Source organism: Anser anser, assembly GCF_964211835.1.
Source record: "Anser anser genome assembly, chromosome: 8".
In the NCBI taxonomy this organism is placed as follows: domain Eukaryota; kingdom Metazoa; phylum Chordata; class Aves; order Anseriformes; family Anatidae; genus Anser; species Anser anser.
The window spans coordinates 31,076,072-31,100,284 of NC_139728.1; the positions used below are offsets into that span (position 1 = coordinate 31,076,072).

At 45.1% G+C, this 24,213-nt stretch overlaps 2 long non-coding RNA genes across 3 annotated transcripts; both read right to left on the reverse strand.

The window, feature by feature from the left end:
• Window positions 1-450: 450 nt before the first annotated feature.
• On the reverse strand, window positions 451-10,579 carry LOC310903178. Of its 2 annotated transcripts, XR_014587335.1 has the most exons (4): window positions 10,011-10,579; window positions 6,592-9,302; window positions 4,754-4,824; window positions 451-4,684 (listed from the first exon to the last, which is right to left on the reverse strand). It is a non-coding gene; the product is annotated as an uncharacterized lncRNA (long non-coding RNA). The 2 variants fall into 2 exon arrangements; XR_014587336.1 differs by having other exon boundaries at window positions 6,592-10,579.
• A 9,898-nt stretch (window positions 10,580-20,477) lies between these two features.
• Window positions 20,478-24,080, reverse strand: LOC310903267. Its single transcript, XR_014587407.1, has 2 exons — window positions 21,903-24,080; window positions 20,478-21,554 (listed from the first exon to the last, which is right to left on the reverse strand). It is a non-coding gene; the product is annotated as an uncharacterized lncRNA (long non-coding RNA).
• Between the last annotated feature and the right edge of the window lie 133 nt (window positions 24,081-24,213).

Below are 24,213 nucleotides of genomic sequence, written 5' to 3' on the forward strand. Positions count from 1 at the left end.
GATGGGGACGGGGACGGGGATGGGGATGGGATGGGGATGGGGATGGGGATGGGATGGGGATGGGGATATGAGATGGGAGGGGGATGGATGGGATGGGAGGGGGATAGGGGATGTGGATGTGGATGGGGATGGGGATGGGGATGGGGATGGGGACGGGGATGGGGATGGGGATGGGGACGGGGATGGGGATAGGGGATGGGGATATGGGATGGGGATGGGGATAGGGGATGGGGATAGGGGATGGGGATATGGGATGGGGATGGGGATGGTGGATGGGGATGGGATGGGGATGGGGATATGGGATAGGAGGGGCGTATGGGATGGGATGGGGATGGGGATGGGGAAGGGGATGGGGATGGGAATGGGATGGGGATGGGATAGGATGGGATGGGGATGGGATGGGGATAGGGGATGGGATGGGGATAGGGGATGGGGATGGGATGGGGATGGGTTGGGGATATGGGATGAGCGGGGATGGGCTGGGGATGAGACTAGGGAAGGGGACTGGGATGGGGATGAGGATGGGGCCAGCAGCCAAGCACTCCCCTCACCAGCTCCTCACCCCCCTGGTCCCAGGCACTGCTCGTGGGCTCGTGCCCTGCAGCCCAGCGTGGGAGCCCAGCTCTGGCGCCTGCCCTCGGGGCTTGCAGCAAATCCCACCAGCTACAGCTGATGCTGGATGGGGGCAGCTGCAAACGCTCCTCGGGAACGTGCCACGGAGGGAGACAGCCGGTGGCAAACGTGTGCGCGGGAAGCAGCAAAATGAAAGATGGGTCAACTATTTAGAGGCGCAAACAAATAATAATCTAAAGCAAGTGGTCAATAACGAGAAAAAATAGAAGAAATATGCAAAAAAAAAATCTACAGTAATCAAAGACGGTAAAGCTGTGTAAGTGCTGGCAGCACGGTATGGGTGGTAGCTACGCACCCAAACCAGCAGGTTCCAGCACCACGTTTGCTTGGGATGCAGACATCTCCGTGCTGTTATATTGCCCAGCACAACGGCAGCTTTTTGAGCTATGAATTGCAGGCAGCGGTGACAGCAAATGCTTTTGGTCATTTTTTTTTTCCTTATTTATTATTATTATTTTTTACATTACAGTTATGACTTCATTTTTAAAAACGGCTCCTGATGGCCAAGCCCTTTGTACCCATTGTGAACCCAACAGGATCATTCCCATGATGTGCTTGCAAAATCAAAGCCTGTCAGTGGATTTTTGCCAAGACCAATACCAAATACTTTGTACAAAAATGTAAGAGGTAGAGCTAAGACCCTGCCATGATAAAAGCACCTTTAGTGAAAAAAAAAGTAAAATAACAACAACACTGGAAAAAACACTTGGCATTATAAGGCACTTTCTATGTGTACCACATTCCTACATCTTTAAAGCCACAAAATTTGGGCATATTAATCACGTGTGACTTTAGACACGAGTCCAAAGGGGGCAGAGCAAATACCATAGTGAACTGGGGTCTCTCTTTTACCAAAAAGTGACCCCACAAAACTCTCACAAAAGAGAAACCGGCCCAAGGTGTAGCAGAAAGCACACCCCTAGCCATCGCTTTTCCTTTCCAGCTATTTACAGATAACGATTCTACCTCCGTAAGGTCTCCAGAATCAATCACCTCCTACCTGCCGGTTATTAAATTACTTTTTCCTTACTGCTCCAGGCTGTTTTGAAAGCCTCAGCTGCAAAAGACCTGTCTGACAGTCAGCTCGGGGCAGGGGAAGGAGTCTTTCCACAGAGAGCTCCTTGCAGCACTGTGCCTAGAGCCCAGGCTTTCAAAGGATTTAGGGGTTTAAAGCTGCAGGTAAGTGCTTAGTGGGATTTTCACAGGCTCCTAATCTTCGGTGCTACATGTCCATGCTAAAAGTGACTGCAAAAGTTTTAAGAAAACTGTCTTTGGATGCGCAGTTTTCAAAGAGATCAAACTTGCTGAAAGTTTCAGTATCTTCTTTTTCATCCGTTGTCTCATTTCAGTTGGATAGTTAGTAGAAATTGAAAGAAAGAAATAGAAAGAAATGCTAGAATTTAGGGGTATTTGTCAAACCCAATGGTAGAAGGACACGCGCTGCAAATGCAACGTGCAGGCTGGGCAGAGGAGTGTCTGTGACCAGGATGTGGAGGTCAAATGGCATGACCGTAGCGATAATTTCTGTCTTTAGAAAGCTAAAAAGCCAACCAACTCCCTGCTGAAATTATTTGGACCTGTCTTGCTGCATAGAAGTTTTGTATTGAGCTGCTTCATTTTTGCTTTACAAGAGCAAGTTTTTTAAACATTAGTAGCAGCCCGCCAGCCCAGCACTGGGCTGACTCCGTAGGTATTTTACAGAGTAGCAGCAGCCAAAAATCTGGTTAAATTACAGCCATCCGCGGCCAGATACACTCTGCTGCCCCACGTGAGGCTGCCCCGTGTGCCAGCTGCCCCTCGGCTCCGCGGCACCTCCCGGGGGGGCATCGGCGCTGCTGGACAGCAGCACTGCAGCTGCCTGGGTTGTTGGGAACACCTCGCACACAGCGCTGAGTTACTCCTAGAAATAAACAGCCGGGAGTTTGCTGCTACAGGGAAAAGACGATGGAAAGCCTTCGCAAACACTGCTCACTTCTCACTGCTCGCTGCTCGCATCGGTGACTTCACCTTCCTGGTCTCGTACAAGTGCTGGTAGCAGGGAACGTTTTCTCAGAGAACAGGAAAAGGGCGTTTTGTGTCGTTTCCAGAGCACAGATGGAGAGGAAAAATTTATCTCTGTGAGAAAATCCTTTTCTGTGGTGTGTAATGATACTCAAATGTCAAACTTGGTGTGGCATCCATCAAAAAAGAAAGGTGGGGGGGGGAGAGGCGGTGACCAGATGGAGACCCATGGCTCATAACTGCCCATTGCAGTCAGGATTAGGAAGAAAATTGACAAATATGCAGTGTTTCATCTTAAAAACCAGGCAGATGTGAGTGTACTCAGCTCCTGAGTCCATTTCTCTTCAGCCAGTTTGGCTTAAGTAGAACCTTGCCACTGTTTGTAGCCCTCGATCCACAAAGTGAGTTGTTTATTATTATTATTATTATTATTATTATTATTATTATGTATTTATTTATTTATTATTACGGCACCTTTTACTGGAGTGCCCCCAGCCTGCTGATCTGAGATCCCATGCTGCTCCTCAGCCCTTTACCCGCCCGACCCGGAGCTCCATCCCTGCCGGAGCCCGGCCTCCTGGCACGATTTCTCTGATGACAACACAGCAAGACAGAAAGGAACACAAACTTGGCAGGGGAATTGCCCAGCCGCCGCGAATGCAACCCTAAAGCACACGGGACCTCAAACACCGAGGACAAAAGACCCGTGCAGGACGCTCCCATTGCCTGCTCTGCCCGTCCTGCGGGTGCTGAGCCCCGCAGCGGTGCTGGGGTCCCCCGGTGTCCCCCCAGCCCCTCTCGCTGCTCAGCCTCTCTCCGTCCAGCGCGCCCCACTGCGTCCCTTGTGCCTGGCAGGCGGCTGAGCAAAGGGACCCCACTATTCACTGGGTGCGGGGCAGGTAAGAGGTAACTCCCCTTCCTGGTGGCTTTTCTCTGATGTGCTCTGGGCGGTTGGCAACGCCTCCCTCGCGTAGTGCGGTGCCCGAAATGCCCCAGAACGGGGCTTCGGCGGGGGCGTTGGGGCCTCCAGGCTGCATGTAAGCCAAAACAGAGCTTGTAATTTGACAGAGCACGTTTTAGCTTGTCAGGCTGAAAGTGCAGACTTGTGATATCCTGAAGGAGGGGCCAATAACAGTGTATTAAAATAATTTATATTTTATTAAAGATTGCTTAAACCGGATTATTCAATCTTGTTTATAGTCTTTACAATTGCCATGTGGTTAAAAGGCTCAAGCCATCAAAAGCGAATCTGTGGAAAGCCTGAATTTTCAGCATTTTTTGGAGTCTGCCAAGCTCTCTCTTTTGACCATTAATCCAATCAGCAGGAAGCAAAGCTTCTGCAGCAGGATATCTGAACAAGTCTAGGGCAGATCCATCATCAGTCTGTCACCAAACTTCCAAGTTCTTCCTTCCAAGCCCCTTCCATGACATAATGATCATCTGGCAGTACGTACAGCTCTACTTGAATCCTTCAGCTTGATTCACTAAGCAATCAGCCGGAGGCCCCGAAGTTTTCCCTCATGCAAAGCGCCCTCACCCAGCCCTGTGTCACCGCCCCCCACCTCCCCAAGACACATTTCAAGAAAGCCGTGGTTCCAAAGCCACAAGAGCCAGGTCACTCGGAAGGTGTTGCTAATCCACAGCTGGGGGGCTGAAAATGGTCTGAATGTGGTCCGAATGTGTCGTACTAGTCAAAACGGCATCACCGACGTTTTGGACAAGAGCAATTCCGCGCGAGCAGACTTTGCAGAGGGCCGTGCATCAGCAGCCAAAGCTGTGCTCACTCGCCACAACTGACCTTCCCTTACAAAGACCGCTCCAGCCCAGCATTTCCCGACCTGCACGTCAGTGAGTTCTCTCTCTGCAGCGATGGGCACCGCTGGCACCTGATGGAAAGCCGCACAGCCGGCTGACGGACCCCGAGGGAGCTGCACGTCCGGGGAGGCGCCGCGGGCAGGAGCAGTTGTACATCCACAAGGTGCACCCGCGGCGTGCGAGGAGGCTTTCTCCCGGGTTTGTGTCCTCCTCAGCAGCAAGCAAAATGTTTTTTCTACGAGATACAGACACTTTAATATCACAAAATGAAGTCCAGTTTGCCATCCTAGGACAGTAAGCTTACCGTTAGTAAATTCCTTCTACTAGCTGAGCTGCACAGTTGTTTATACTAAAACCTTCACGCTTCCATCCCTCCTGTGTTCAGAATAAAAAGAACAAATTTCAGAGTTTTTGGACAGCCTCTTACCATTTTTCTATTAAGCCTTTACATTCCCACAAATCCAATCCTTTCCAAGCTCAGCACTGAGGACCAAATTAGCAGATGCAACTAAATTTAGACCACAGCCATTTTTCATAGTCCCATGAGAAGTGAACAAATGCACACGTGCTGAACATGTGCAGTTGTGGTACCTGCTTCAGAGTTACAACACCAGGGAACAGACCTTAATTCAGTTTTAGCAGAAGCTGATATTAGTTAATCAACAAGGCAAAAGCAAGAGAGATTTAATCATATTCCAGTGGCAACATTACTGTAGATGAAAAAGCTGACAAATATGAACTAGCTGTGCCATTTTATTCCTCTATCAAATAAGATACAGTTAGGTAGTTTGGCTATATTGGTTGTTGAAAAAAAAAAGAAAAAAGAAAAAAAAAGAAAAAAAGAAAAAGGAAAAAAAAAGGAAAAAAAAAGATCCCAACTCTCAATGTTTGCATTCTCTGTACGCAGAATTATCAGTTAATGCAAGTTGAAGACTTGGAAGTCTTGAGAAATTAGAAATTTAATGTTAGACTAAACCAACATATGCACCCAGCTAGTGTCCTTATGAGACATTCTCGAAATACCAGCTAAAAGCAAACATAAAGTATGTATTAGTTTTAAAGATCTCCTAGAAAGAGACATCTGTTTTGGAACAACCACAAAGGGCTAACGCCAAAACTATCCCGTAATAGTTATGAGCTGTAATTTGACATTTTAGATACACATTCCTCTTGCCAAATAATCTCATATTTTTGCTCTTGGCAGAGAAAATAAAGAGAATCATATATCCAAGATGAGTAATTTAGTACAATGTAATCAAGGCAAGCTGCTCCAGACTAGGGACTGAATTAGACTGAGTAAGACAGGGTTTTTTTGTCCTTTAAAATACAAGTGTGTGCAGTATATGGGGAAATATTTAGAAAGAAAATGGTTTTCTTTTTAATCTTATTTTCCGTCTGAGCCAAGTGTAGGCTCCGATTCCAAGAGCAGATGATGAGAGGTGGTGTGCCCAGAGCAATATTGCTGCTAGCTGTGCTCCTCGGAGGTTTCCGTCCCTGCGGACACACATCCCAGTCAAGCAACCTGCTGTTCCCCAGCTGTCCCAGTTCATGACCCAGCACGTTCATGCGAACTGTCACTGATGTCACGTTACATCACTACACAGGGCTGCAAATGGAGCTGCCCAAAAACCACTGGCAGATCCCACTCCTGCTAGGAGGTGATCCACGGCAGCAGAGCGCAGCGTGCAGCTCAGTAATACCTGCCCCAGTTGTCACCAATTAATCCACCTGTAATTACGAGTTAGAGCTCTATGTCCCAGGGCAGGGAAGTGTCTTGTAATGGGAGTAGCACGTTGCTGTCTCTGTGTCACTGCCTTTTTCAGCATCATTCAGCTCTGCTAACTAACAAAAACAGTTAATGTGCATATAAGCAAAAGAGCCAATGGAATTTGTGTTGCTGAATCTTGTTATCCTCATTTTACTCAGACTGTAAAATAAACAAATGATACAGCTAGCAAGGAAGAAAAAAAAAAGAAAAAAGCAAAAAAAAAAGCAGTCTCTAGTCTTAATGCAGTAATTCACTTCCATACGCAGCAGTGTGAGCTCTTAGCCAGCCCAGCTATCTCCTCTGATCCCAAACGCAAGTTGGAGAAACGTCTCCGCTGCCCCAGTTAACAGCTGGGTGTTCCTGTGCAGACCCACCTCAGTCAGCTGGAAGGCAGCATCCTGTTACATTGCGAGGGGTGGACTTGCTGGAGCTCGTCCGTCGGCATTCCTTGAGTTCTCTGCTCCAACTACAGGAAGGACTGACCCAGATACTTCTGAATATTGACTTTTCTCACATTCCGAAGTTGGCTTTTTGTTGTTGCTGTTGTTGTTTTAATTAGAGTAATTTCCGCAGTTCCCTGTCAGGCATGTCTTTAAAGTAAAAACAATTAGTGTAAGCACATATCTTAAACTCTGACATGGATTTTATTTAAATTCTCATTCACTTTTCTGAGAACACACACCTGGCAGGGAGCAAACATACCTGTTAAACGGTATTATTTTTAAGAGGTCTTAAGTTATATTAAAATGCATCACTCTAAGCCAAGGAAGCACATCACTAACAAAATGACACATTCCAGCATTTAAATCTAATTTGTACTGTGATTAAGCTGATGTTTACCAAATGCTGCAGTATATTCTGATGCAAATCACTATAGTTATTTTATAACAGAATCACAGCCATTTCAGCTGGAAAAGACTAATTTGGTTACCCTGTGTATTGCTGTCGTTGCAAAATTTTATCAAAGTGTATTCACCCATTCAAGCAACAGTAAATAACAAGACAAAAGGGTGGGAAAAGTAAACGCAGTTCCTTAGCTCCATCATTGCTCATGGCTTTAGAGAATGAATGAATTTGTAAAGAGACAGCCACATACGATGCCCATCTCATGTCAAGGACTGACAAGAATGGAAAATCACAGAGAAAGTTCTAAGAACATACACTCCTTCAGCCTACATAAAGAGGTGGTGTATTTTCAGGCCATCTGATTTTGTAACCGTAATAAGCCCTGTCTAGAAGAATAATGCAAACCATGCAGAGTGTGTCACAGAAGACCACGTTTCCTCCTAAGGCAAAACAGAAACCTGAAATCATTGTCCTGGAATGCGCTGAAACCTCTTAGCACAAGTTCCTGAAATATTCACGAACATTAAGAAAAGAGCAAACTTTTTGGAGAGCGTACTACTTAGATGTAACCTGCCATGTACATGCCATCCACTAAGCTCTGAAAACGCAGGAGGAAGACTTTTTACAGAAAGTAAAGGCAGTAACATGGGCGTGGGAATTTTATCTTCTGGCTGCCATAACGTCGATGAATTCAGCTCCTCGATCGCTCACGCTAACTGGGGAAATTCTTATGGGACAGTTAGTTTGCTAGCATATAGAAGTGAGTAATTCTGCATATCAAGATGAAAAAAATACGTTAAATGTGTATATTGTTAATAAATAATAGAGGAAGCACTGAGCTCTAACATGCCAGCTGGACGGAGCTTTTAACATTAACCGTGTCTGAGGGTGAGGCACAGGAGAGCATATAAGGAGGCAGAGGAGGGTCCGACGCTGCTCTCCCAGCTCCGGGGCTCAGACTGCTCCTCGACTTCTGTTACTTCTGGAAAGCACAGAGACAGGCACCTTTTCAATCCCAAATTCTTATGTTAAGCACTGTGGGAATGGAGAAAAGAGGAAAAATAAAGGGAAAAGAGAAATAAGGAGATGAGAATGTCAGCCCTGGACCTGCAGCCCCGCAGCCGTCACCGCCACCACGTCCGGCCGCTTCTCGGAGCTCGTTTCTCCTGCTGAGGGGCTACGTGCCTCTGGCTGGCCGGGTCAGGAGTTCGCCCAGCAGGAATTAGTCATCTTTAGGGAGGTTTGGGACCACGGAACACAGCAACTTCACATTAAGTGCTGGCAATAAGTGCTAAAGAGACCGCTGTTGAAATGTTTATGTCTTTTGCAGAGACATAAATATTTGGAGTATAGCAAAAGACACTGCTTGGCATCAGCAGGCAGTAAGCATTTTACCTGATTACTTGGCTCCGTTTCCAAAGACATTTCTTTTGGCAGCAGTATCAGCTCAGACAGCCTCTCCTCTCCCCAGCCACGGCTGTATGAATTATCCTTGCTCCGTGCTGGTAAAGCAGGTTGTGGTGCCATACAGAGAAACCCGACAGAAAGAAAGCTGCAGAGAGGAAAAGAAAGAGAGAAAGAGAGAAAGAAGGACATAATGAAAGAAAGAAAAAGAAAGAAAGAAAGAAAGAAAGAAAGAAAGAAAGAAAGAAAGAAAGAAAGGAAGGAAGGAAGGAAAGGAAGAAAGGAAGAAAGGAAGGAAAGAAAGGAAGAAAGGAGGGAAGAAAGGAAGAAAGAAAGAAAGAAAAAGAAAAAGAAAAAGAAAAAGAAAAAGAAAAAGAAAAAGAAAAAGAAAAAGAAAAAGAAAAAGAAAAAGAAAAAGAAAAAGAAAAAGAAAAAGAAAAAGAAAAAGAAAAAGAAAAAGAAAAAGAAAAAGAAAAAGAAAAAGAAAAAGAAAAAGAAAAAGAAAAAGAAAAAGAAAAAGAAAAAGAAAAAGAAAAAGAAAAAGAAAAAGAAAAAGAAAAAGAAAGAAAGAAGGAAAGAGAATAGAGCTGTAGAGAAAATCACTTCCAGGTGCAGCCCCGGACTGTTTGACGTTCAGTGTCTGGGTTTCTCAGGGTGCAGCTCCCGCAGCCACCCCATCCTGTCCCTGCACAGCTTCTCGTACAAGCACAGCATGAGATGGCCTGAGGAACTGATCTGGCTGGAAGACAGTTGTTTTGTTGGGATGCGATGTGGATTTTTGTTTTTCCTGCTGTATTGTTGTCCCATCTGGGCCACAAAGAGGCTGTGCAAATTCCTGTAAAAGTGTTTTGTGGGGTGAACTGGATGAAGAATTCATCCACGTTAAAGATAAAGAAGGGGAGGATGGCGTAGGAGATGTCAGTACTTCCAACCTAATTCTCAGCCCAGCTACACAAACAGTTTCACCAAGATCGCAGCGTGACGCAAAGCAGAGCAGCAGGGTGCTTCATCGGGCGCTGTCCTCAAAGGAAACGGCCCTGCAGCGCGGCCGCGGCTGCAGAACCACCCCGCGGACCTCGGCCAAGCCGGCACACCCTGCAGAGCCTGGCTCCCTCCTGTCCCGCTCACTTTGTGTTTTCCTAAATGGAAGCTACTGTGAACTCCTGCAGTTCTGCTTCCTAAAAAGTGCCCCTTACCGCTGGAGTTTGGCACGCACCCGCCCCAGGGCACGGCAGCTCCCTACCGGGGTTCGCACCGACTTCAGCCGGCAGCAAACGGCCCCGCTCTGCCTCCGGGGTCGCTCTCTGACAGCCGATGCTGGGAACATGAAGATATAAGAAATAAGAATTTGCCAGAGTGGCCTAGGCACAAAAATTCTTGTTCCCCCTGCCGAGGCCAGTGCCAGGTTCTTTCCTAGCCCAAGTTCCTCCTCCCTGGCTGCTGCAGACATGGCAGATGGAAGCAGTTTTTCACGGATCCCTAAAGCAGCTGATCCCTAGGTGTAGCTGGGCTTACGAGCCTGTTTTATCCCTGTTCCTCTTACCTGAGGCCCTCGCATGATGCAGGACGGACACAGCTTTGCGTCCAGGGATGGCCCTCACCCAGCTGGGGTCGGCCCCGAGCATCACCTGGACACCAGGTGGCAGCATGAGGTCCGCATACAAACCCTACAGCTGGTTCCAAGAGATCCGCATCTGGACTATCAGTTTGTAGATTTACCAAAAAAACAAAACAACAAACAAACAAACAAACGACAAAAACAAAACCAAAACAAACAAAGAAAACCCATACGTTTTGTGGAGCAGTTACACAGGCAAAGTTTCCCCCTGTTTTTAATCTGCTGATTTATAGTTGCATAAACACAAGCATTCTTGGAATGAAAATTGCTTCATAAGGCGAAGGCAGAGTTAAAGGTCATTTCCTTCTAGAGAGTAAACGACGCTGCTATGCAATCTATGAACTTGGAGCTTTTTTTTTTTCTTTCCTTCTTGTTCTTTGAGTTGAGTGACTTTGCTTCTTTTATATGTATTTGAAAACAAAATCCAACACAAACGTTGCAGAACGACTGGGGCACGAACTATTCTGAGCTAGCAGGAAGCGAGCGCCGCGTACACTCACCATGGCAGGACTATTTGTAGCAACACTCTCTCGCAGATATTGATCACAAGTCTAACGTCGCACCTAACGGTCTGATCTAAAAGTCTGTCTGTAACTGCTGCTTTTTATAGGTGCGGCAAAACTTCTTTTGGATTCACTTTTTTTTTTTTTTTAAAAAAAAAAAAAAAAGGCAGGCAGGCCTCCTCAGCTGTGGTTAATAAAATTATGTGAATACGTGTACACACGTGATGCTCAGTTAGATTCCTGGGTTGTTTCTGAGAGCTTCTTACTGCCCCATCCTGCTGGGACGATGAGAACTGCCCACGCCCCTGCATCAAGGAATGCTGCTCGCGCAGCGGGAAGCCAGGAGCTGTTCGTGGAACAGTGCCCATCCGATACCAGACAGAAAGGTCACAGAGAAGAAATAGTCCTTTTGCGATGATGTTTCTAAAGAAATTTGCATTTCTGTCCAGGTGTGTTCACTTTTGTTGACCCTGCTTGGTTCAGCACGTCCATTATAGTCAGTTCGTTAGCTCTTCTCAAATCAAACTTAGCACTGGTTTTTAATCCAAACCTCTCATTTTATACCATCATTTTATGTGTATGCAAGAAATAGGATTAAGGGAAAATTATTTCTTTACATATATTTTTAATGTTTATAACCGTTTAGTGACCGAAGGCTTTATCTTCTGAGGCTGTTATCAGGACCTATCTCAGTCAACAGGAAGAAGGGAAGAATTTTTACAGTGGACATTCATCATCTTTACGACTGAACAATCATTATGAAAACCCCCTGCCAAAACATCTGAAATTTAATGTACATAAGACACATTATTTGTGGAACTTTAACAGGGAAATAGATACAACCAGCCAAGAGGGGTCTGTCGGGGAGGAACGGGAACTCTCCTGACCCGCTGGCATCAGCAGTCGAGATTCTGTTGTTTTTATCCTGCTGGTCCCCTCGTCCTGCACCAGCCTCTGGCTTTGAGAGCCCGTTCACTTTTTCTTAACCAGCTGACTGATCCAATTTGGCACCTGGAGGGAGGCACTGGGTGCAGTTACAGGAGATGGAGCGAGCTGCCCTGGTAGCTTCCTGACACCGCAGGGGGAGGCACCGCTCCCCCTTCCCTCAGCCGTGCATTCCTCAAGCTTATCACACATACTTGTTGGGCCCCTACAATTGCCAACCAAGCAGAAAGCACATTTTTATCTTACAGAGCCGACAGTTTCTTGCCAGACTGGAAGTTAAATCAGCTCACCAAAAGGTAAAATGAGTGTTGTATTTGGAGCAATAGAGACAAAGCAGGAGCAGAATGCTTGGACTAAAGGAAAGGGGGAAAAAAGAAGGAATACAACATCCTCTCCTTAGATTGCTCATCAAATCGCACAACAGTCTCTGCACGCCTGTCAGCTGTAAAAAGAAAAATCTGTAAGAATTAACAACAAATAGGCCCCAGTCCAACTAGCACAGTTATTTCGGCAGCTCGGAGTGGTCAGCGCTGCAAAGGTATTGCAGTGCCATCAACCCACTTTTAAAAACAGAGTTTCAAATCTTGATTTTGGTGCCTAGTAAGACAAATGCAGCCACAGCCCTGTGGTGAAACACGGTACAAGCAGTCCTGACAAGGTTATGATGAACCAGCGCTGTCCCAGTCCCGTAAGAAGATTTTGCCAAAGTCCACACTTGCAGCCACTCCGTTCTTGTGCTTTGGCAAAGAACAGGGATCGTGACAAGAAGGTAGCTTGAACATCTTTTAATCATTAAGTAGCCCTAAGATTCCTTGTCTGTTGGGCCATACAAGGGCACTGCCTCAGCAGTAAGAGCCGTCAGAGGAAACCCAGAGGAGAAAGGAAAGCGCCGTAAGGCCTCCTGCCCTGCCGCCCTGCTGCCGCCACTGCACCAGCTCGGGGCCTCCGACTGATCCCTTCCCCTTATCAGAACAGTACTGACTAGCTACAGGGAAGATCTTACAGAACGTTGTAAAGTCTGCTGCTGCCAAGGAATGATTGCTGCTAGCTAACATTTATTTTTCCACAGTTATATTCAGGGCTGCTCAGGGCTCGCCTGTCCTTTCGAGGCAGACCAGATGAAGGAGTGGTGCGCACAGTACCTCATCCCCGGGTAAGGCCGGGGAGGCTCTGTGACTCACTTCTGAGTCACTGCTCCTCCTCTGTTTCTTCCAGACTCTTGGGGGCGTACTAATTTATTGTTGGTCTGTATCTGCAGTAAATTATTACCCCCAGCTCAGCCATCCTGCGCGGAAAGAAGTCAGGCAAGCGCTGCTCACCCCTCGCCTCTCGGACGGGGTAACCGGGGGAGCAGCACACGCCGAGACCTCCGGCCTTGGTAGGCCCTGGAGAGATTTTAGAGGAAAGGAGAGAAATGGCAGAGTTATTTTTTCTTCCTGGGATGACACGCCATCCCAGTCCATTATTTGCAACTGGGTTGTTCCTACCAACCTCAAAAAATCCCAACTGCTAAACTAAGGTTAACCTTTCAGAGAGTTATTTCTAAGAACTTGGGTAAAATAAGATAGTATGACTCAAATCAACAGGAGGAAAGTGTTGATCACAGTTAATCACAGTTAATCCACACAAATTGCTTTCACTGCCAGAGTCAGGTGTTCTTTAAAAAACCCGGGAATGATTAACCGTTCTTTCTCTTCACCGAGACGGATTGAAGCGTTCCAGCAGAGCGCGGCAGGAAGTGTTTAAACAGTGCCTGCTCGGTCCCGAGCAAGCATTCACTGGCAGGAATACAAGCTTTAGGTCAGAAAGGAAAACAATAACTAAAATAAGAGATTTTTATATACGCGTGTACAAGATCAGTATGTTCAGAGAATCACAGAAAAGCACGAAAAGCGACTGAATAGCAAAAAGGCCTGCTCGGCTCTTCACAGCCAAAGCTCAGAGGCCTGAGGACACAAGGTTACAGTAGAAAGGCATACAAGAGGTTACAATAGAAAGGCAGACAAGTATGATTTTTTTTTTCCAGCAGCGAAACCAATTTAGGATTTTCTTCCCCCGAGTCATTAATCTTCATCCCCATGCTCACTCTTCCAGGCCCCCAGTTGCGGTTCCGTGAGAGCTTTCGGTGGCAGCACTGGCTTGAGGTATGATCCCCTTGCCACCTCCAGCTGCTTCCCCCCCAGCCACGTCGCCCCATGCCATACAGACACAGCTGGATGTGGGAGGTCCCGTGGCTGCAACCCCCCCCGACGTCCTGCAGGACTGCAGCCAGCCCCTACCGACACAAAGCGCTGCGCTGGCTTCGCCGGCGGCAGAACGTGAGGGCATGAATGTGTGTGCAAGAGGAAGGAGCTGCTTATGCTAACACTGCTACCAAAAATAAATATTTACTGCAATCTTATCTTAGGAATCAATTCTCGGTCCTGACGGAAAATGACAATCACAAGACTTTGCTCTCAAGCACCTAAGGTCTACCTAGATCCTATGAAGTGTGAACCTAGCAAAGCATCTGAAGGAAAATTAATTCTCCTTATTCTTGGCATAATAACGTTATGGAAACCTGATCCAAATTAATGCCTTTTTCTGATAAAAACAAGATGGTAGATGTGGCCCGCACTGCTTGCAGTCACATACTGTGTTTGATTGCCTTTGGTTCCTCGAAGTCTTAAGGAAATGCTTTGAACCCTTTGGAACCAAGGATCCTTTGAAATCAAAGAAAAAACATATATACAGTTGCAGAAGGGCAGAAAGCAAATAAAGAATCTGAAAGAGAATGAAGATTCTTGGAGTTACATATGTTAAACTGTAAACGATTCCCCAAATCCCAAATATTTAAATATTTGCAGCCAGCGCAGCGGGGAAATTCTGGGGATTGCTGCCTTAATGCCTGAAAACCTGGAAGGAAAACTTCCCGTGCAGTAACACTGCAGCCTAACCACTGCCCGGTTCTATGGTAAGGCCCAGTAGGGAGGCTGCTGGGCAGTGCCTCTTGTCACACTGCTCTAGTGTTCATTTATCACACTACTTCTGATACTTGTTCACTGTTTGCATTTCAGTAGGGTACTCTTATGATAAATATGCTACAATAAACAACTCCTAGCAGCATGGGTGCTACCCAGTGACTCCTACATACAATCGCAGCACAGCTAGGTAACAGTAATACATATGGGCAAAGACTGTGGGACTGGAGAAAAGAATATGATTAATATGTGCAGTTGGATTCTGTGAAGAAAGAAAAGGAAAAATTCAGCTCTATTAGTTGATATTTTACCAATATCAAGAACTACAATAATAAGTCGTACCTGAACAATGACATCCTACAGAAAACAATTTCCCATAAAATAAAACCTCCTTGAGAACAGCTTTCCTGCTACATCACAGAAACCTCGTTTAGGAAATTTAAGATCAGAAAGAGATCAGCTCTGAAGCGGAAAGAAGACAGGCTGTTAATAAACTCTCCCATCCCTGGTGTCTACGATGCTGTGGTCTAACGTTCAAAAATACATCCACCCTAATTTTGTCTTAGAGAATTTGGTAATTCCTAAAAATAGATTGAAAACTGGAACACCGAGGTGCACTTGAATTTGGATTCCTCCTGCATACAACCTGGCAGAAGGAAGCAGCACCAGAGCTACCAAATGAGGCCAATTCGTTCCCTGGAATGCAGCCGCACAAGTAACGATGATGGATGGTGACAGCGCGGCTTTCATGTGGCACTATCCCCGCCACCAGCTGTGCCAGGGAAAGAAAGAGCTCGCTGGAATTCACAGCATTCCCCCTCCGATTAATCCCCGGCCTTCCTGCTGCGCCTGAATGAATTGCGCTGGGTATTCGTAGCTCTGCCGGGGGAGCTTTGCTGATTTCTTTGAGCCCCCTGGGGGGAAGTGATATAGAGAGCAAATAACCAGCATGCAGCACTGAAGTGATGTAATGGACAGGGGCGTGAAAACCGCTCAGCCCGCTCTGCTCTGCCCACGTTTACTGGTCTGGTCTGTGTGCTGCACGGGCGGGGAGCAGAGAAACACCTCACGCTGCGTCCACAACTGCAGCTCTAATTAGTCAGGTTGCAGGGAAACACACACGCGGTGTTGAAGGCAAGATCTCGGGAGCACAAAGACCAGCTGGCTGCAAACTGAGATGGGTGGAGGGTGAAGACGGGAAAGGTCAAGGGTGCAAGGGTGTGAGGGTGTGAGGGTGCTCCCACCGCAGCCGCCCCAAGCCCCGCGCCCTGTCCCCACCCTTCTTGCCGTGCGAGATAAGGACGAGATACCACATTACAATGTCTCCTTCAAATGAGAACTAACAGAGGTAGACCGGCAGGAAGGCTCTGCAATGCTACACTGCAGAGACTCACCCCGGTCTTAGTCAGTAAGGGATCCTACTGATTCAACAGGCACCAAGGGATTATTTGAAAATGAGCGGTTCAATGCTAACTATAATTATACAGGACTTGCTATAAAATAACATCATCGCAGTATGCTGATGCTTGAAAAAAATGGTAAGGTTTCAAATGCTTATAATTAAGATGAAAATAGATGTTAGGTACGTGCAAAGACTCACATCTCTCACTGCCACTCTCACTAACTTCTCCCCCAGGTTGAGTTTCTCTAAAAGCAAACTTCCTCGCAGAGCACCCCCGCACCAGTGCCTCTTTGTGCTTTCAGGAGGACGGAAATGTGACAGCTGGCCTGTTTCTCCCACCTGTGATTCACTGTAATCTCAGACATTAACAGAGCAGCAAATACCACAAGATTCTGTAATTGTTTAGTTTTCCTAATGTCATGCACATGTTTTGAAATCTAGTATAATTGTGAGAATAAATATTGCTTTTGTATATAAATGTAATAAATATAAGTCATAAATAATCACAGAGAAAACAGCAACTAGCATCTGGATTGTCTGGCCAATTATAAATATGAAACAGTTCGGAATATCACATTGAAAAAATTCACCTTGTGAATCACGTTGCAGCGAGGGGAGAAACGAAAATGCATCGCTTCAAATATACCAGCATTCTGCTACAACTCAGATCTATGTGCAGACAAGGCGGACTCGCAGGGTAAGCCATTCCCGGGGATGAATTCCTCAGACCAGACAACAGCTCTCACTTCTGCCTTAGTCTTTCCCAGGAGTGGATGGACTGTGACTTATCCCGAGCAGCTGGAACTACCCGATCACTTTGCTGGGCTGACAGTCTCTCATTTTCTTTTTTTTTTTTTTTTTAATATAAGGATATAGTTTTAGGCTCAGATTACAGAATCTTTTTCACTAATTTTGTACTTTAATGAACATTGTTCCCGAGTTCTGAAGAATCATAATGCTCCGGGAGTTCTGGTATAAAAATTCCCAGTGTGATAGCCACTCCTGTGTTAGGTAATTATTACTCTGGCATTAACAGAGCTGTTAAATATACTGCTGTTCTTCTGTTGAGACCAGAGGATAATGGTCAGAGACCTAAAAATAAAAAAGCTGGATTACATTTTCAAAGCCATAAACATTATAACTGGAAATCTTTGAGTTTCTGTGGAAAAATTCACTCTGCTGTACACAGCATATTTCTTGGCTTTCTGGAATATCCTCCCTGCTAGAATAACCACCTCTTCTCTTCAGCATCATGGGTAGGCTAGGCCTTACTCATACGTACTTCTCACCCCAGCTTCGGAGAGTAAGCCAAGACACCATGCTGAGGCGACGTGCCTCTGGTCACAAAGAAGGACCGGCTCTGGAACCGGCAGGTTTCTGCTTCCAGTTACCGAGCTCTTTCTCTTATAATCCTGATTTTACAGCGTTGCTAGGAGGACTGGATTGAAGTGTCTTGCAAGGACAATGTTTAGTTTTCCTTCAAATTCTTTAGCTCTGCTCATTCAGTTATCCAGAATGGCTTCTTAAAACTACAAGGGTGCTTCTGATTTGAAAGCCTGTGTTCTTTTTTTACTTTATTACCAATAATAACACCTAAAAAAAGACTCCATCAGAACTGAAAACACACTGTTAGGTGTTTCTGTCATCTTGAACACTTAAATTGTGGTCATGAAGGATGAACGCTGAAGAAGGGATCGTGTCAGGCAAAATGGGTGACATTTGAAGGCCTTTTTTATGCAACAGGGAGCCTGAGAGCTGCAAAGGAACCACAGGTGACCGTAGTTCAAAAAGATTCCAGATCAAAAGACGCACCCAGTGACTTACACAGAGGTTTCAAGAAGGCTTTATCCCTTGCTGTGCTTTAACAGCTGTATTGAACAATCTCTGTGAATCCTGCAGTCCTCTCTTCCCAGCCCAGCCGAAGAGCTCCCCCGCAGCATCGGTGCCTGCAGTTGTTGAACAAATGTTTCTCACACCACAGTGCAGTGAGTCAAGGATGCCAGGCAGAAGACGAGCCAAGTCACTAACCCGTACAGCAGCAGTAACCCACGGGAGGCTGGAGAATTCAAAGCCGTTCCACCGATCTTTTAAACACACTTTAAGATTTCACAAGTTGTTCTGACTCTGTTTTCCAACCTCTTTCTGGTAATGCTAGTTGCTCGCTCTGTTTCACAATCAATGTCATGGAACACATACATAATTTGTAGTGCACCAAACTAAGCTAAACTTGCTACCAGCAAATAAAATTCTAACCAAGCAGTGTACCAGTGTATAATATTGCAGGGGAGTGCATTCAAATCAAGTCTAAAACACTTCTACTAGGAAGATACAATATAATTTTCTGTGAAGATTTACCAAAATATAAGCATTAAATAGAAGATCTGAGATGACTATTAATTTTTTATCATGTTTCCATTTTACTTGTAAATGTTTACACAGGTGGTTTCCACCAGGACCTATTCGATACGTAAGTTCATTACTTCCTAAAGATTGTGGTTTTCTAGTGCTGATGCATGCCATGGATTTAAATGTTAAATCGACTTTTCAGAGCACCACTTTGTATTGACTTTTGTGCACTCTGTTCTTCTGCTATTTCAAAATGTTAATTCACATGTTACCAATTACTGGATTTTAACAAAAACAAGTAGCAGCAAAAAGAACCCCCTGTGGTTTTTATGGCAATACTAACTAGGAGTCAAGATAACATTTCATGGCATGCGGATTGGGAAAGCAGTAACCGGAGAAGAATTTTATGGTATCACTGCAGTATCTTACCTTATTTTCTATGTATTGCTGTTTAATATTCAGTCCCTTGCCAACACTTTGCACCAAAACTCAAGTTAGAGATATTCTACAAAACATGCAGAGTTCAAAACTAAGGCATGTCTTTGTCTTTGAAAAACGTCTTCAGTGACTTGAAAACAATCCAACTTTGCTGAGAAGCTAAATTTTAGCTTTTTGAGAGAATGAACAGAGTTACTTTTAAGGCTCTGAAAAGAAAGAAAATTCTGAGGACTTTGCAAGTTTTTGAGGATTACGTTATGGCTACGGTCAGTGGCAGAGCAGGACCGGACATTTGGGAGCTGGGACTGGAAACTGTGAATGAGACGCTTGCATGTGCCTGGACACACACGAATGGAGTGTACCAATCACACATGAAATAAGTTTTGATCTTCCTTCTAAACAAAGATTTTTCACTGCACATAAAATAAACACCAGGGGCTTGGAGCACTCATTTTGGCATATATATATATATATGTACTTATCACATATGTATGTTTATTAACTCAGTTGCAACAGGGAAATCAAACATCTAATTTGTCTTCTAATCAGGCTTTTTTTAATGGCTAAATCCTCAACATTGTGAACAGGAATGGACAGACCCTTTACTGGGGTGCACACGAATGTTGCCATCAGCCATTCTTCCTCGGTTCCTCTTCCCTCCCGGTGCAGCTGACGGCTCCGCCAGGGAAGGGGGGACCAGGCTGCCCTGTGGGACGGCTCCAGGCCAAGTGCCGACAGAAACGTAAGGCTCTGCAGGTTTAGGGTACCTAGTAAGATCCTGAAATATTGCAAAAGAGATGAGAAAACTACTTGAAGGTCTTCTCAGCGATTTTTATACTGTATCACTCTCTTCTCTTTTTGTGGCGCCAAATCACAGTAGATGGTATTTTTAGCACTTTCTATGTTATGTGGGCACGAACACTGCTGACAGAGAATGCCAATATGCTCCGCTAACAAATATCATACTGCTTTACTGCCATAAATGCCTTTTCACAATAATGCAGACCGTCTACTTTAGGGGCTCTTAATGATGATGCAGCTGCACTGATATTTACAGCAGTGTAAATACTTCTCTACTCTGCCCTCAGACTGTTGGATCAAATTCTAAGGGGTTTGTAGGAAGAAGTAGTGCATGTTAAAAACTGGTAAGTGGTTAGGAGTCTAAGCTGGAACAACATATGCATCTAGAAGGTGTGGATATGCAGAACTGGAACTACACAGTTAGATGCAATTCCTCTTTCGGGTTACATTTTCCTGACAACAGAAGACAGGTATGTCTTATCTGCCGCACACGCACTGTACATCAGCACTTCCTACGGCATCCATATTGTATTTTCTTAATGATTCATCCTCTTCCTCCGTATGTTTTTTTGACTACCCCAACCACATCCAGTTACCAATTACTAGCTAGAAAGAGCCTTACAAAACCATGTTCTGGAGACTGTAAACAGCCCAACGCGGTCTGAGGCTTTGGTGTCACCACTCATCAGCAAACATTTGCAGAGGAAAATAAACCAGTCAGCTCTTGCCCAGAATAAAAGACCAGTGAGAAACCTAGCTGTCTGGAACTGAATCTCCGTCTCCTCTAAACAATAAAAAGCTTTCAGATGACTTCAGAAGAGTCTCGATTAGGCTTTTAAAATGGAGGAAGCAGTAGATCTTCACATAGTTGTTGCTGCATATTGAAACTATAAAAGAGTTTTTCAGAAGCCATTCCATGATTTTAGATAAGTACATGGGTAAAATCAGCAAGAGATTTGCCAACTCTGCCATTCCAATCCAAACCACGGAAGTCAAATTTATTTTTCCTCTGGCTATTATCACCAGCTACGTGGACTCCCAGAACTGAATTCTCTTCTCATCAGCCTGTATCAGCGCCACTCAGGACAGAACCGAGTCCTGCAGCTGGGACTGGATGTGCTGTTAGATATACAGTTCTCCTCCTTAGTTCCCTGCATTTTACAGGGATAAGACAATCAGTGTCTTGCATTTTTCATCAATGCAGCAAGCGCACACACTCCTTGTCTTTTCCACATGAGCTGTGTTTTTATAATTATAATTATTATGTAATTATTCATGGCTTTGTAAGTAATTTGTGGCAAGAAACAAGTACCCAGTCCAACTGCCGTGCCTCTGACTGCCACTGTCACAACTCTCCCTCATCTCTTTTAATCTCCCCCAGGAATTCAGTCTCCCAGCACTTCTATGAGAGGGGCAGTTTGAGGCAGAAGAGCTTCCACGTATGAACTGAGTTGCATAGGACTTCATTCTTTTGGGAACTTCTTTTTTAAAATGCTCCCAATACACATGTAGTCCTACATAATAGTCTTTTAGCTTGCAAGATAAGTAACAAATTCCTAAAATCTCTCATTTGCCGAAATTGCTGTCTTCCTCCTTCAATTGAGTTGCCACTTTGCCACGTGACGTTCCAGTAACAGCAGATGACATTTCTCAGATGAGAAACAAAGAGGTGGCTACCTTCAAAAGCTGATTGCAGCTCCACGAGAACAACCTCCCAACGCTCCCTCTGCAGTCAGTGCAGAAACGGACATTTCCACATGCCGGTCGCTGGCTACCTTGCTTTCTGCTCCCTCTCCTGGGACTTCAGAGGAGATGGAGGGAGGTTAGTCCTCCTGAGCTGTCAGAGCAGGCCAGGAGCATCCAGACCTCTCCTTACCAGCTCACTTGCCTACGTGGCTGTGAGAGCTGACATCTTGTGCCTCCTGAGCTAATGCAGCTGTTCTCAAAAATGCAGCAGTGACAGAAGTACCACAGCTAGTGGTCCCGGGCTGCCAAGTACCTTCCTCTCTTCACAGCTTTCAGTTCCTTCTGGCTTTATGTGCTCATGGGCTTTTCCTAGGGACGGACTGAGAGTCTGGGAAGGACAAACTGGAGTTAAAAACCAGTGATTCTGCTTTTTCTTATGTAATAAATAAATGTGAATAAGGGTATGATGCTAATATGTAACTTTTATAGGTGTTTTAATACGGCTGCCCCATAAGAAAACATCCCATCCATGACTAAGTGATCACCACAGCCTCAACTTTTCACATGACTTATGATGGCATACCTGGCTCTCCACATTTGGTCACACTCTCTATGTGGGAATTCATAAAACTCCAAATAATCCAAAATAAAAAGCTAAACAGCATGGGACCAGCCATACATCCACCTGATGCATTCTGTGGAACGGGAGGGACCGAATGTCCTTAAATGTACTTACATTAGCTGGGGATCTGGCTTCTAACTTCTCCTGCATTCAGCCTCACACCTTCAGACCAGTTCGTTTAAATCCTGTGTTCTCTCCTATCTTCCAGCAACCAAAATAAGCTTTTTAATATTTCATATCAATTCCAGATACCGTGCTGAGCAAACCAGCCAAGGCTCAGCCATTCCTTTTGTATATATACAGATACTCCAAATGGCCAAAGAAAATTACTTTTTGTCAAATTTGTTTTGAATCAGTTGAACCCATTTCAGAATGATGTAAGCCCTGAAAAATGCTGTGGGGCTGTCTTGAGTCTTTTAGTAGTAATAAGTAAACAAACAAAACCTGCTTTAATTTAGATGAATTTCCAGGCCGCAATTGTCAAAATGCCACTAAAAGCTTTTCAGTATTAAGAAACAAAATCTAAATAAGAAACAGAAGCTACATAAGGAGCAGGGCCCTGTGGGAACCTTCCTGCCTTTGGTCTGACAATCTAAAAAGTGTGTTCTGGTTTCCCCCAGCATCCGGTGCACTCCAGCAAGTTTCTAAATAAAGTTGAGTAAAAGCTTAACTCAAAGCTTTAGTGTTCCTTAAATGGCATGTTTCTCTGTTGGCATAGCTGCAGTTCATGTTAAAGTAGGCAACCACATTAACATTTTTCCAAAATGCTGCTCTATATATTCTAAATTTTCATCATTCAAAAGTCTCTAAAATAAGCACTTGAAGTAACAACTGCAAACACTTGCACAAGGCTGCACCCATTCAGAAAAGCTATTTTTTACCACTTCACTCAAGTTACCTTCCGTGTTCATTAACCAAAGGATGCTCCACGCTATGACAATAGAGTAAGGCTAGATTTCAGCTTGAGGGCTAGCAAAAATAAGTTAGAATCTATCAGCTCCTCATTACAGGATTTGGTATTCACACCCGGCTGCCTCCCAGTACAAAAAAGGGTGACTGATGCCATATCTTCATGATAAACTGTCACTCAGATACACGTCAAGGCTGAAGGCAATGAAGAGAAAATGTTTCTTTATCCGTTACTCTGAGCAAGCAGCGTTTGGCTTGCACGACAATGTTTAATCCCCTTTTAAATCCGAGTAAAAGCAACCTGTATTACATACAGAATATATTCTGACTGTGAACACAGGTTCTGGGAAACCTGTGAAATAGGCCAACACATTAACTGAGAATGATGTTCTTAAAAAAAAAAAACAAAAAACTCCACAAATTAAAATCACATAAAATGAACTTACTGTGCAACAACAGCATTTAGAGATAATGAAAGTCTAACACTTAATTATGGAAAATGAAATAAGAAGCATGAAAATCATACCTGAACAGTAGTCCCTCTAATACTTTCACAGAAAAGAGTACTAAAAAAATCCAGGGAAATGATATATGGGTCAACTTAAAAAAAAAAAAAAAAAGAAAAAAGAAAAGGATCTCACTTTAAATAGATCCTCAGGCATTTCCATGAGCAATTCCCTCTTCAGAAAGCTGAGCACCCAGCACTGTCACTACCATCAACACATCTTTGAAGTTCTGACCTCAGATACATTCTCCTGCTTTACATAAATTTCTGTCACCACTCTTTCCTTCCCCATTAGCACCTGCTCCACAAAGAGCTCAAAAATTCACCTAAAATCCCCTAGGAAACACAAAAGCCCCACGTAAAGCTGCGAAGTGTCTTCTGTCCCTCACCTTCGGCGCTTTAGAAGCTTCTCAAAACGTTGGGAGAGGGGAGTTCTGGCTATAGCGTGGAAAGAGAGATGATGTGAACCGAAATAATCAAAGCTCCCCACAAGAAATGCCCCAGATCAGCCTGAAGAGCGTATCAGGCTGCTCATTTCCTTCGTGGGCTATACCAGGAACCCCTCCGTGGCTGCACCAGCGCCTACAACAAACTTCCTGACCGGGATTTTTGTTCAACAGTTTCAGTAGCAAACGTCCACCGCTCACCTCATTCTGACCGGCCGATTAATGAGCATTTTAGGGAAGTGCAAACCGGACCTGCGATCCTAATTTCTTTAGGGGGGGTTCTCTAGAAGCGCAGATAACACCCACCCCGCTTTTAGCATCGCCTCTTCTACCCCTGAAACGTCTCCGTAGCCCCCGAGGGGTCTCCCTGCCGTCCCCAGGCCACCCGATTCACCTGCAGAGGGGCAGGCCCCCACAGGGAGCCTCCTGAACACCCCCGGCTTTGCTGAAGCCCGGCAGGGCGATGGGAGCGGTTTCCTGCAATCCCACTCTCAATACGAGGGAGAACATCAAAGACGCTCCTACCCGCTTCCAGCATAAAAGAAAAACAGGGACTATTTTAAAT